A 14,966-nucleotide genomic window follows, 5' to 3' on the forward strand; every position below is an offset into this window, starting at 1 on the left:
GATATCACTTATATGTGGAATCTAAAACATGATACAAATGAATCTACCTATGAAACAGAAACAGGATCATGGACATAGAGAACAGACTAGTGTTGTCAAGGCGGAGGGGGTTGGAGGAGGGATGGAATGGAAGGTTGGGGTTAGCAGATGTAAACTTTTATATATAGAATGGATAAACAACAAGGCCCTACTATATAGCACAGAGAACTATATTCAATATCCTATGATAAACCATAAAGGAAAAGAATATAAAAAAGGAATATATGTATATATATGTATAACTGAATCACTTTGCTGTACAGCAGAAATTAACACAACATTGTAAATCAACTAAACTTCAATAAAAAAATGAAAAAAATTATTGCTCATTGGTACTTTTTTCCATCTGTTTTTTTTTTACCCATTGTCTTTGCCCAGGGCATTGTCACATTACAGCATTTACTGCAACAGATTTTTAGCTATTTCTTGGGCTTTTAATTGCTATATTCTCAAAGTCATCCTTATCATAGTGGATCAAAAATACAATACTATTTTAATCATTCCTAAATGATGGTAAAATAATTTACATGTGATGAAACAGGAAACAAAAAATTAGAGGTATAGGAATTGGATTGGAGGAAGCAAAGTTATTATTATTGACAGATAATACAATTGTGCACCTAAACAATGCAAGCACATTTTAAAAGGCTATTAGAAGTTATATATCTTCAATATGGCTGCCAGATTAAAAAAAGAATACACTAAAAATAGCTTTCCTATATTCCCAAAATAATCATATATAGAATAGAATGTTTAAAAAATTATCAAAAATCCTTGTGATAGCAAAATGAGGCTGGCTTTTCTGCAGAGGAAGGGGAGATCAGACTCTCCCTAACTCTGGGCTGTGTTTTCTCATTTGGGCACTTAATCAGCTTAACTTGTGCAAAGAGACTCACAAAATCTTGGTAAAATATATTTTTTTCCCTTCGGATTCTTACCTCTGACTCAATAACTACAAGTGATACAAATCTGGTCTTGGGGAAGCCAATTTAGCAACAAACACTATAACACTGTTTGTCCCTAAGGAGCTAGATACATTTCCTCCCAAAGTGCCCTCCTCTGCAGAGATGCCCTCTGGTTTCAAATTAAATTTTTAAAAAAATTGTTTCCCATAATGCCTTGAAATGACTTGAAACCACTTATTTCAGAATTTAATCTTTGCATTACATTCCACATTTAATTGGCTTTCCCAGAGTAAATGAACTGTCTGCCCTACAGGACTATGCAAGCCTTCATTCTCTCTACTAATGAACTAAGAAAAAATCCTTACTAACATTTGTTAAGTGCTGGCACTGTTCATTGATTATTTCTAGGAGTTGTCTTAATTAATCCTCACACTCATATGGATAGAAAATTAAAGTCACTTATCCAAAATCTCGAGGCTACCGAAATATAAAACCAAGATAAGAATCAGGTAGTGAGGCTCCAATCCTTTTCAATGTCACCAGAGTATACTGCTTTTCTTGTGGGTGACAATACTTTTCTTCCCACAAAAGTTTAAAAATCATTAGAGTTTGAGAGTCAGCCTGGGCTCTCAGGACACTGCTATGCATGAGCCCTAATGAACTGCATTGGCTACATCATCCTAGTCTAAAAAAGTAAATTTGTGCATAAATGGTACAAGTGGTACTATGTATTGACAAAAATTGTGAAATTGATGTGAATGCTGTTATTTGGAAAACCCAAAGGTAGTGGAAGTCCCAAGTATGTGACCCTGACTTGTGGATGGAACCCCTGTCATGAGGGAGTATTTGAATTTGCCTCCAAAGTGGAGCTACTTCTTTAGAAATTCAGTACTTTAATAAGGGCAGCAAAATTCTCATCCCTCACCAAAGTGTAATTCAGAAGGCTCTGTTTTCCTCCAGATAACTCTCCTTCAAAGACTAGACATTGCTTTCTTTCTAATTTTATTTTAAGATTTTGATTGAAAACATTCAAATGCAGGCCTGGCTTCAAAGCATAGTTTGTAACCAAGAAGGATTTCCTGGTTTACATTGCTTAATTAATGATAATATTGATTTAAAAGAAGAAGGAGTTCCCAAATCTCAGCAATTTCCATTAGTAGTAGGTGCAACCCCTATGTAAACAGTTAAACCAAAATGTCCCTTGAAAGAATTCAATCTAAAGTTCTTCCAGTCTCCAGTCTATTCATTTCACAATCATCACCATTTTCTTTGCTTTGCTTTTTTTCCCCCCAATTTTTTCATTCTTCATGCTCAGCATCATGACCATGCTGGCTCAGCAAGCCCACAGTAATTGCACATACACTTCTTGTCCTAATCAACAGTGAAGTTTCCACTTACTTGGTGGATTAACCACTATAAATGTATTTAGTGAGGCTGGTGTGTTTTAGTCAAACAACACATAACAGCTCCTTTGAAGATCACAAACAAATCTAAATCACATGTTATTTGAAAGGTGAATATGTTACCAAACAAGAAAGGAAAAGAAAAAGAAGAAAATAAGAGAGAAGGAAGATGGGAAGGAAGGAAAGAATGAAAGGAAAGAGGAAAAGGGAGAAAGAAAAACACTGAAATAAAAACAAAGAAAACAGAGGGGGAAGGCAAAGCAAAGGAGCAGATATGTAACTCTAAGTAAAACACATGGTCTATGCATTTTTCCATGGGACTATCTATAGAAATAGTATTTCCCTACTATTTCGATGGTTTTGGGTGTACCATAGCATGTCAATCTTCTATTGATGCAACAAACTAATAAACTGACCTAACAAGACCTCAACTGCAGTTAAGATTTACACTTACAAGTGCTGTCTTTGAGCAGGGTGACCAGCTGTCCTGGTTTGCCTGGGAATGAGGGGATTCCCCAACGTGCGACTTTCAGTTTTAAAACAGGGATAGGTTAGATAAACCAGGAAGGTTTGCATGGGACTGAGGAATTTTCCAGGGTGTGAGACTTATATATTGCTAACACCAAGAAAATCCTGGGCAAACTGAGAAAAGTTGGTCACTTTGTCTTATGTCCTTTGACTATAGTGTAGGAAACTGTTCAGCTAATTTTAGCACATCTTCTGTGTGCCAGGATCTGTAATAAGTGTTGTACATACTGTAGTGGACTGTTTTTCCCCTTCCTGTCTAATACCCCAGTATTCTTTGGGTACTGCTTCACTATCTTTTGTGGCTCAAATCAGGGTCTCATGTATAGTGCCCTTCGCTCCCGCCATCTCCCTGGAGGAGAGAAAATCAACCAGGCTGGACCAAGCCTAGTAGTTGGCACCTGACACAATGGAAACAGTGATTAGCTGAACATGTAACACAAGAAAAACAGCCTTTGGGAGAGAGCAGTCCCTTTTGCTTCTGGTGAAGACTATCATTGGTCATCCTGTCCACCATACCTGACAAAGTCAACAGACACAGAAGGGGGTAGGGCAGCAGAGAGAGAGAGAGTGAGGATACGGTGCATTATTTGAGCCCCTGGATCCTGCCATGCATGAAGGTGGCATCATTCCTAGATTGCCCAATTACATGAGTTAATGCATTCTCTCCCCTTTTGAAAACATTCTAGTTTATCGATGTATAACTGACAAATAAAAGGGAAAGATATTTGAAGTGTACATTGTGGTGATTTGATATATATTCCCTTTTTTCTAAAGCTACTTTGAGTCGGGTGCCTGTCACGTGTAACAGTAGAGTTGTGACTCATAGGCATACATGGACTTAGTCTTCTAATCTGGACTCAGTCCTGTGAAACAGGTACAGGCCGAACCATATGAAATCACCAATATTTGACTTCTCTTGACTTCAAATATGGCAATTTCACTTGGCTCAACTTAAGTATTATTTCCATTTTACAGGTGAGGAAAAAACTCAGTGGTGATAAGTAGTATGCCTAGTGCTGCACATTTATTAGATAGCAGTCCTGGAATCAAATCCAGGTCTGTTTGATTTTTAAGTACACAAATACATTTCCAGTTGTTTATGCTGCTTGACAAAAAGAAATCTCTTGAGAGCTACCTTTTGCTATCTAACAAATGCCTTGAAAAGACACTAGGTTATGACTCATACCCTATGTATGAAGTTGTATACGGTGCCAAACACCTGCTTATTGCTTCCAAAATTCCAGTTTCACTGGATGTTTTATGAAGAGAGGTCTGATACATAAGTGTGTCAAGCAAGATGGAAACCCCATTCAGCACTGGTGTGAATTTACATTTTGGTAGGGATAAACCTCCAGGCGACCACATATCAGATTTCCAAATTTACTCCAGCTTTGGTTTTCACTGACAATCAAGAGATTCAATTTTTGACAAAGGAGAGGTGTTTTACCCATTCTACTCTCTGTACAGGGATTGTTTAATTGTTTCCCATAACTCAAACCTAATGCATTTATAATGCAGTTGTGTCAGTGAGATAAGCATTCTGGGTATTTTCTTTTGTCATCGGCATCCCATGCACTTGCCCACTGATGTAACAGAATGATGCTTGCTCAGAAAACATTTCCTTCCATGGTGGTGCTTTACATGCTCTAAAAACCTCAGAGTAGGATTTGGTGAAGTTCCTGTGTCATTTTTTAAGCACTTTTTATATGTGAGGCTATTATAATTCAGGATTGTCTATTAATTTTAACAAATGGTAGAGAAAAGGGTCTTGTTACAGGATGGATGTTATTCTATAGTAAATATCTTTGGCACTATCTGCTGAGCATCTCTTTTGCATGAATTTCCCTCCCTCACTAACTGGTGGCAGGCTATAGTCATCAGCTATTGCAGCTATAATGCTGCAGCATGATAAAAAAATCTCTGAAACAAGCATTTCCTTTCTTTCATCATGGTAGGTCTGAAACTTGTCTAAGATCACACACCTGCTACATGATGAAGCTGAGATTCATTTGTTCAATGGATATCATTGAGCTCCTATTAAGGGCCAAGCAAAAGAAGATGCTGATAAAAACCAAACGAAAGGCTATTTATTTCTTAGCTGATGACATTGCAAGTGAAAACAATATCATTACAGCTCTGGAGAGGAAATCAAAAATAGAGAATATATCAAGCACGAAAAATTTGACATGATCTAACAAAGTCAGCAGTGCTGTGTTTGCCAGAGGTTGGGGATATGGACACACTGGCCAGACCAGTAGCTATAGTTAGATCATAACAAGATCAATTAGACAATGCAGATATAAAGGCACTCCAAGGGGAAGCTGGTACTGCATTTCTAATTTCCTTTGCGAGAGAGGACAAAGAAAAGGGAAATATTTAAAACCATTTTTGAGTGTCTATTCTGTGCCAGGCATTGTCACATGAGAAAAATCCACATGGAGATCTTCTGAGAAAAATGCATTTCACATTTCACATCTCTCTGGATATCATTTTCTTTAGGAAATGATTTTCTAATGCAAGGATAGTGTTCTTTCTTTTTTAGCATTGTTTTAGTTTGTGTCTAGCACATTGCAAGACCCCAGTGAATGGTAGTCTTCTTGGCAGACTCTGTTAGTTGCTTCTCAATGCCGATTTTGATATTCTTTCTCACTAACAGAGGTCTCATCTGTTTGGGGGCAGCAATGGCACCTGGTAAATACCCATCTTCCCAGACTCCCTGTGGTCAGTGAAGGTCATGTGACCCACGCGGTAGGGACAATAATATGTAAGCAGAGGTTGATGGAAGATGTTGCTGGGAAACTTCCAAAAGAGGAAAGACAGCTGGTGTTACCTGTTCAGATTCTGTTCTTTGTATTTTGCCTTCACGCAGAAGGCAGTTATGACACTGATGTAGACTCGACATCTTGTGATCCTGATAAAGAGAGTCATATACCAAGGTGGAAAAGCAGAAAGGTAGAGGAACCTGGGTCTCTGATGACCTTGTGGAGCCATTGCACCAACCCTTAACTGCAAGCCTCCAAACTCACTTCTTTTTAGGTGAGAACCACAAGCCCCTATTTAGCCAGGGCACTGAAGTTGAGTTTCTGTTATAATACATGAAGTCACACATTCTTTTTTTTTTTTTTTAATTCACACTTTTTTTTTTTTAATGTATGTCTGTATTATTTTAAATTTTTATTTATTTATTTATTTATTTTTGGCTGTGTTGGGTCTTCATTTCTGTGCGAGGGCTTTCTCTAGTTGCGGCAAGTGGGGGCCACTCTTCATCGCGGTGCGCGGGCCTCTCACTATCGCGGCCTCTCTTATTGCGGAGCACAGGCTCCAGTCGCGCAGGCTCAGTAGTTGTGGCTCACGGGCCTAGTTGCTCCGCGGCATGTGGGATCCTCCCAGACCAGGGCTCGAACCCGTGTCCCCTGCATTGGCAGGCAGATTCTCAACCACTGCGCCACCAGGGAAGCCTTGAAGTCAGACATTCTTGATTGGCACAGCTCTACTTCACCTTCCCACCTTGTTCTCAATATGGACTATTTTCAGATTTGTGTATAATACTTCATGGTTGCAAAAGATTTGGCCTCTCTTTGAACAAATTTTCTGGAATAGTTCATTTTTCTTTCTAAATGAGGCATTATTTGGCTGCAATATAACAAAATGCTGCTTGAAAGAAAACACCAATTAAACATGTCTTTTTTTTTTAAACCAGTCATCCAATACACAATCATGATAGCCTACAGAAACAGCTCCAAGCTGGCTGAATGACTGTGCTGAGCTTGATTTTGCCAACCATGGCAACATAAGAGAAAACAAAAATCAGAGCTTAAAATAAAAAAGGACATCCAATGGAAAGTGATTCAAGCAAGGAATTCATAAGGCTTCTTTTAAGGCTTGCATTCTTTAATCCTGTAACTTCAGCAGTGAAATTTGCTAGAAGAAAAGCAAAGAATTTCAGGGCAGAGAATCCAGGTTCAAATCCCCACTGAATCACTTACCAGCTGCAGGATTTGGGGCAAGCCTTTTCATCGGTCTAGGCTTTAGTTTTCCATACTGCAAAATTATGATGATAACGATAACAAAAACAACAACGTCAGTACCTACCTAAAGAGTTGATATAAAAGTAAGGTGATGTACGTGAAAGGGATCTGTACGTACTAAAATATTACACAAGCTTTCATTGTTACTGAGAGGTGAAAATACATGTCAAGTATGAAATAGCACTGTTTGTCTAGTTGCTTTCTATCACGGATGCATGGTCTAGAGGTGTGAAACTGAGTTGCTAAAGGATATATGGACTGTAAGTTCTCTGTTGAAGATGAGCAATGAAGGTCTTCAATGGTTATAATTAAATGTTTCTGCAAACGTAAGCATCAGTCATTAATGGCGGTGGGGAAAAAAGGAAGAAAACGATAATTTTTTTGAGCACTTATGGCACTTTGGTGTTTTACATATATGATCTCCTATAATTAATTGGAGGTGTGAAGCTGCATCCACAAATCCTCCAAGGACAGAGCTTTTACATTTACGTAAGTGGAGCTATCCTGGATGCAAAGTTGGTTGGATGGCATGGCTAAGGCAGAAGGTTGAGGAACGATGACTCAGGTAGGTAAGTCTGGGTCTGGACCAGGCTGAGGGGAAAGGTCTGGGATCTGAAGTTAGATTATTAATCACTCACGGAAGGCTGAGAGCCTCCTTAACCTTGGATTAAGCCCTTTTATCTGGAGGAGAAGAAGGGAAAATAATTTCTAACCATTAAGATGGGTTCCATCAGCTCTCCATACTTACACCTCTTAGGTAATAATGAGTGCAAACATTTTGCTGTGTGGCTGGTACTGTGCTGAATACTTTAAATTATTAAGTCACTTATCTCCACAACCACCCTGTGAGGTAGGTACTATGATTATCCCTCTCTATTCCTCTATTTTCCAGATGAGAAAACTGAGGAATAGAGAGTTTAAGTGACTTGCCCCAAATCTCCCAGTTGGATTGAGATTGAGGTAGCCTGGCTCCAAGGCCCTGCATTTCATGATGATGTTATTTTACCTCTTAAGGGGAGAAATAAAGCAGAACATATGTCAGACAGCTGGGCTGTGAATCTTGAGGACTCATTTCCGTAAGAAAGTCCAAAGAGTTCATGTGTTTTCTTGGTGAGATAAAGGCTGAAGAATTGCCCAGAGATCCTTTTGGCTTTTCAGTGAATTAAAATGTAACCCTCTACTCATATACAGCAAAGATTCTCCTTATTCTAATGTGAGATTTAGGAATTTGGGAAGACATCTGGAATTTATTTATGCCATTTGGGTTTTGAAATTCAATATTAACTTCTTATAATGAAAGAGAAGAAGTCAGAGTGGGTCAGATTAGCGAAATCTGACACACAGGACATAGATTGGCGGACTTGGCTTTACTCTCTGGCTAAAATATTGCTCCAAATACCCTGGACCATTCCTTTCCAAAAGAAAAAACACATTTTTGAAATCATTTTGACCTTCTGTATATATGTCAATGGAATAGGCTGTATTTCAGGGTTTTCTTTCTCTTCCAGATAACTTTGTAAATGCTCAAGTGATTCACTTGCCCATGCTAAGATTAAAAATGGCACCGAGATAATTAGAAAAGTATCAGGTTGACTGTGTCAGTTTTTCATTCTGATCCTGGGGAAGCAGCATGGGTTTCGGAGACAGGCAGCCAAGACTGGTTTTGCCAGTTGTGTAATTTCTGGATAATCTCCCCACACCAGTTTCTAAACCTAGAGGATATCTCAAGCAGAAGGTGTGAGGTGGAAAGCAGGGATAAAAACTGGGGATATGTCAGATGGCTCATTATGACTAAAGTGGAAATGACTTGTGAGGCCAGTTAGGTGATGGAACCTAAGAGGTAAGATCATAAGAAGTCTTGTGTCCCAAGCCAGGTGTTTGGACTCTTTCCTGAAAGCAATAGGGAACTAACAAAGGGTTGTTTTAATTGTAATCTTTTAAAACACTGAACAGAACTGTGTTTTTAAAATAATGAATGTAATAGCTTATTGTAGAAAAAATAGATAAAGAAGAAATGAAACACTTTGAACTAAACTTTGAGAGTTTTGTTAACCTCTTGGGAATGTTTTCCTTTCTTATAGATGGATGTTTTAATAAAATGTAATCAGATTGTAACCACTCTTTTATAATCTTCTTTTCTATTACAATTTTATAAATACCTATGTAAGTCAGTGTAGATTTGTTCACATTGTCATTTTAATAGCTGTATTGATATGCCATAATTTCTTTAATATTGTTCTATTCTTGGGTGTTTCCACATGTTGGGATAATAAAGATCCCTGTAATGAACATCTAAACTAAATTTTATTTTATTTTATTTTTTTGTGGGTTTTTAATTTTGGCCGTGCCACCGGGCTTGCGGGATCTTACTTCCCCGACTAGGGATTGAACCTGAGCCCTTGGCAATGAAAGCATGGAGTCCTAACCACTGGACTGCCAGGGAATTCCCTGTAACTAAATTATAGCACATGTCCATAATAATTTCCTTAGTATAAACTTTAAGACATGGAAGGATGTGCTTATTTTAAAGAGTTTCACATATATTGCCAAGGTACTCCTCAGTAAAATTGTGTATTGATACCTTAACCAGCAGAACTTGAGGCTACTCATTTCGTTCTAGAGCCTAAGCAGGACATGGCAGTTAATTTCCGATAGATTAGAAACAATGTTCCAAGAAAGCAACAAAGATGGTGAAATTAGAGTAATTACGAGGAATGGGGATTTCCAATGCGGGAAATTGCCAACTTGAAAGAGGGAACTGGTAGCATCTTCAGATATTTGAGAGACCACAGTGTGGAAGGAAGGTTGACCCTGTTCTGGGTAGTTCTCAAGGACAGAGCTAGGATCAATTAGTAGGAGTCCCAGGAAGAGAGTCTGCCTTAATAGGCAGAAGATTTTTGTTTTTTTTTTTTATCAATTTCATGCTGAAATATGCAAATGGCTGATGTAGTATCTTGGTAAGATGTCTCAGGGATAATTCCAGTTGTTTTCTGTGTCCTTTCAACGGAAAAAACCAATTCCACAATGCAACATTTTATCTTTTTCAACATCCATGATGTCCTCTGGGCTAGTTAATATTTACACATCTTAAAAATAAATTGAGTTGATAGAAATTGACCAGAGTCCTGCCAGGCTGAGTTTAAATGCAAATGTTAAGTGTGTGAATACATTTTAGATACAGTCAATACTCATTATTTGTGAATTCTGTATTTGCAAATTTGCCTACTTGCTAAAATTTATTTGCAACCCCCAAATCAATACTCATAGTGCTTTCCTGGTCGTTTGCGGATATGCACAGAACTGCAAAAATTTGAGTCACCTGACATGCACGTTCCCAGCTGAGGTCAACCAAGGCTATGGTTTACTTTCTTCTTTCAGCTTTCGTACTATAAAACAAGTATCCGTTTCATAGTCTATGTACTGGCATGTTTTTTGCACTTTTTGGTTTTTTGTTGGTGATTTTGCTGTTTAAATTGGCCCCCAAGCAGAGAAGTGCTGTCTAGTGTTCCTAAGTGCGCAGGAAGGCTGTGATGTGCCTTATGGAGAGAATACGTGTGTTAGATAAGCTTCGTTCAGGCACGCGTTACATTTCTGTTGCCTGCATTCAATGCTAATGAATCAACAATATGTATTAAAGTGTCTTTAAACAGAAACACATGTAACACAAGGGTATGTGTGGGTCAGTTGCTGAAAATGCTGTGACCAGAGACTTCCAGGAACCTAACTTTGTATTTCCCCTAGGAGAAATGAATTTGCTAATTCAGCCTTTGGAATGACCTTAAATAGAACGTAGCTACTGTAAACAGCAAGAATTGACTATATGTGTTCTTAAAAGACTGATGGAGTCCTTTTGCTCACAGAACCCAACTCTCAAATGCCAAGTCACCCACCCCAATCCCAAAGCCCTGATTATTCAGAGGATAGCTGGCTGTCCAAGTGGAGTACTTGAGGCTTTTCAGTGAGCCAGACCATGATGCCACCTGCCAGACCTTGATGGAGGAGGCCAAACCCAACCAAGTCAGGGGTCAGGGACAGCCCAAGTCTAGTGACATTGCCTTTTTCTGTGATGAGTTATTTAAATATAGTCTGTCCTCTAATAGTTAGGGTCTGTGTTTTCCTCCTATTTAATCTCCCTTAACATAGAGCACAGTTTCAAGTGACATGAAAACCTTTCTGGATGGGGAGTAGCAGTGAACCTTAAGGAGCCTTAAAAATAACTGCTGTGAAAAGACCAAAACTCTAATTTGAAAAGATACATGTACCCCAATGTTCATTGCAGCACTATTTACAATGGCCAAGACATGAAAGCAACCTAAGTGTCCATCAACAGATGCATGAATAAGGAAGATGTGGTGTATATATATATATATATATATATATATATACACAGCAGAATATTCCTCAGCCATAAAAAAGAATGAAATAATGCCATTTGCAGCAACATGGATGGAACTAGAGATTATCATACTAAGTGAGGTAAGTCTGGCAGAGAAAGACAAATATCATGTGATATCACTTATATGTGGAATGTAAAAAACATATACAAATGAACTTATTTACAAAACAGAAACAGACTCACAGACACAGAAAACAAATTTATAGTTACCAAAGAGGAAAGGGGGCATGTCTCCTTCCTGACTGTCCTCTGTGGTTTGTCTGTGAGAACTGCTGATAGCAATATGTCTTCAGGAAATGCCAAAATTGGGCACCGTGCCCCCCATTTAAAGCAACTGCTCTAATGCCAGATGGTCAGTTCAAAGATATCAGCCTATCTGACTACAAAGGAAAATATGTTGTGTTCTTCTTTTACCCTCTTGACTCCACCTTTGTGTGCCCCATGGAGAGCATTGCTTTCAGTGATAGGGCAGAAGAATTTAAGAAACTCAACTGCCAAGTGATTGGTGCTTCTGCAGATTCTCACTTCTGTCACCTGGCATGGATCAACACACCCAAGAAACAAGGAGGACTGAGACCTGTGAACATTCCCGTGATATCAGACCCCAAGCGCACCATTGCTCAGGACTATGGGGTCTTAAAGGCCAATGAAGGCATCTCATTCAGGGACCTTTTTATTATTGATGATAAAAGGTATCCTTCGACAGATTACCATAAATGACCTTCCTGTTGGCCGTTCTGTGGATGAGACACTGAGACTAGTTCAGGCCTTCTAGTTTACTGACAAACATGGGGAAGTATGCCCAGCTGGCTGGAAGCCTGGCAGTGATACCATCAAGCCTGATGTCCAGAAGCGCAAAGAATATTTCTCTAAGCAGAGGTGAGCGCTGGGCCATTTTAGGGCCAGGCTGCAGTAGGTGGCCACGAGAACAAAACTATTGTCTTTTGTACTATTGTCATGCCTAAAACACAAGACCTTACAGTCAGCCCAGATGTGCTGTGGGACAGGACAGGCCTTCCCTGCAGGGGTTGGGGAGACCAGCCTTTCCTCCTCTGGAGGGAATGGCCTGAGCTGTATTATGGGGCAGGCAAACTGATGTGTATAGTAGTAGGGTATCACTTTCGGTCTTTTGTAGTTTTATTAAACTTGAGCTGAGACCTTGTTGATTCTTCATTTTCGGGGGGCATTAGCCTTTGAGTGCAAGAGGAATTTACTTTTTGCTTTCCCTCTTTAGGGGAAAATGAGGTGTGAGAGCTGCCTCAGAATCAGGAAATTATATTGAGGGGAAATGCAAGTAGATACAGGGAATGGACCTGAAGCAAGGTGTTTTATTTCACCATATCTGGAGAAGAGCAAGACCTACTACAGTATTGGCCAAGGCACTGCAAGTTATGCTATAGGCTGGGTTGCAGGTTAAGAGCCCAATGAGATTACTGACATTTACTTTTACACTACTGGTTGGGCTGTATGAAAACCTGAAGCTTGGCCTCTTCTGATAAATGCCTGGTACTGGTTCTGTAAAAGATCAGAGATATAGGCTTCAGTAGCTTTGGAACTAAAAGGGGGAGGGGGAGACAAACACAAGCACTGGTTTTCATAGGGTAGGGCTTTCTGTGTCAGAAGCACAGTGCTGGGCACCTCGTGGCTTCCCTAGGTTTCTATCCTTGATTTAAGGGTAGTTCTTTCTTGTCCTCATATCATTGTCCTGAGGGAGGGTTGTCAGTGGGGCAAAGGTGGATTCCTCCTGGGCTCTTGAGGCTAGAGCAGATTCAGGACTGAGAATCCTTCTGTATATCATGTGGTCCCCTTCTAGACACCTTCCAGACATGGCTACCCCAGCCTACCTACCCCTCCAATATTCAGACAAGCAAGAACTATGAGCAACAATATAGGATTCCCGGGGCCTTCAATAATAGCTTATTATATGCCAGGCACTATTTCGTATTTATTCAGTCTCCATAATAACCCTCTGAGGCAGGTACCGTTATTTAGGGGATAGTTGCTTCTTAAGCCCTGTAACAAGTAGCATCTTGAAGCACTGCAGAGAAATGGTAACAGGTAATAATCCCATATTCCAAGGCAGGTGGCAAGTCTGGATCTGCTTTGGCCTTTTGACCAAACTTCTTTGAACCTTGCTATCTTCATTTAAGATCTCTACTATAATTCTTTATCAAAAACGATCATTTTGTACCCAATAAAAGTCTTGTCTAGCCAAAAAAAAGAGGAAAGTGGGGGATGGATAATTAGGAGTTTGGGATTAACATATACACACTACTATATATAAAATAGATAAACAAGAAGAACCTACTGTATAGTACAGGGAACTAACTCTATTCAATACCTTGTGATAACCTATGATGGAAAAGAATCTGAAAAAAATATATATATGTATACCTGCTATACACCAGAAACTAACACAACATTGTAAATCAGCTATACTTCAGTTAATAAAAATAACTGTTGACACTTACTGAGCATTAAGAAGACTGAAAAATGTGTGAAGGACTGAAAAATGTAAGAAGACTGAAAAATGTATGAAGGATTGGCAACTTTGTTGTGCCAATCTCCCACCCAGCAGATTTCTCTGCAGACCAATAACTAAAGGGTTAATGTCTGGCAGAGTCGGGTAGGGGGGGGGCTTCCATCCCCCAGCTCCAACCTCCAGATTGCGGAGCCCGGGGCACATGATCTCAGTTAATCTTCAGCACTGCCCTCTACATTGCCCTTCTTATCCACATTTCTTTGATGAGAAAAGCAAGCTTTAGAGAAGGTGTGAGACGTGTCTAACACACACAACTAGAAAGCGGCAGAACTGGGATTTGAGTGTAACAGTTTGCAAGCAGCCAGTCCATGTCTGCAAACCGGCAGCCGAATTTGATCCACTGCTTTGTTTGGGGTTTTACAGGTGATCTGAATTAGTTGCTATTATTTAAACATTGGGAAGTAAATTGAGGGTAGCCAAGAAACTGGTACCAGATCATGGAAGCTCTGGTTTTCAGGTCTTCACTCAGCCCACTGCACTCATTTGCATTTCCTGCCTGGCTCTGGAGACATTGATTTATGATCATGCTGACCTCTGTAGACAGCCCCTTACTTTGATTATAATGCTGTCATCTCTATTATTTCATCTCATCCTCATGCTTTTGTGACTATTCTGCAGCCGAAGGAATTTGCCCAAGATCAGATGTCTAAGTGAGCTGAGATGCAATCTTATTTCTCCATCTCATCCTCATACTTTTATGACTATTCTGTAGCCGAAGGAATTTGCCCAAGATCAGATGTCTAAGTGAGCTGAGATGCAATCTTATTTCTCCATCTCATCCTCATGTTTTTATGATTATTCTGCAGCCGAAGGAATTTGCCCAAGATCAGATGTCTAAGTGAGCTGAGATGCAATCTTATTTTTCCAGCCTCTTCTCCCACACCGTCTTCTTGAATGATGCACAGACCCACTGCCCGCGAAAAGCAAGGTCTGGTTAGGATGTTCCTAATGCAATGGACTCTGGAGATTGCTCTGATAAAAGCGAGGCCCCAGCGGCGCAGAGCAGGGGTGGGGTGAGGCAACAATGTCTCTATGGAAAATTGTTCTTTAAGTGTGAAGTTCAAGTGATCCCTTCACGTTCTGCCATTCCTGCTTTGGGGCCGTAGTTTAAATTTGTGTTCTAGG

At 39.6% G+C, this 14,966-nt stretch overlaps 1 protein-coding gene and 1 pseudogene across 2 annotated transcripts in view; one reads left to right on the forward strand and one right to left on the reverse strand.

The window, feature by feature from the left end:
• C1QTNF7 (C1q and TNF related 7) overlaps positions 1-14,966 on the reverse strand; it is a 130,865-nt gene that overhangs the window by 93,161 nt on the left and 22,738 nt on the right. The gene's annotated exons all lie outside the window — the stretch shown is intronic.
• On the forward strand, positions 11,583-12,203 carry LOC103019262 (peroxiredoxin-1-like; annotated as a pseudogene).

The sequence above is a fragment of the Balaenoptera acutorostrata genome, chromosome 5 (genome assembly GCF_949987535.1).
Source record: "Balaenoptera acutorostrata chromosome 5, mBalAcu1.1, whole genome shotgun sequence".
NCBI classification, from domain to species: Eukaryota; Metazoa; Chordata; class Mammalia; order Artiodactyla; family Balaenopteridae; genus Balaenoptera; species Balaenoptera acutorostrata.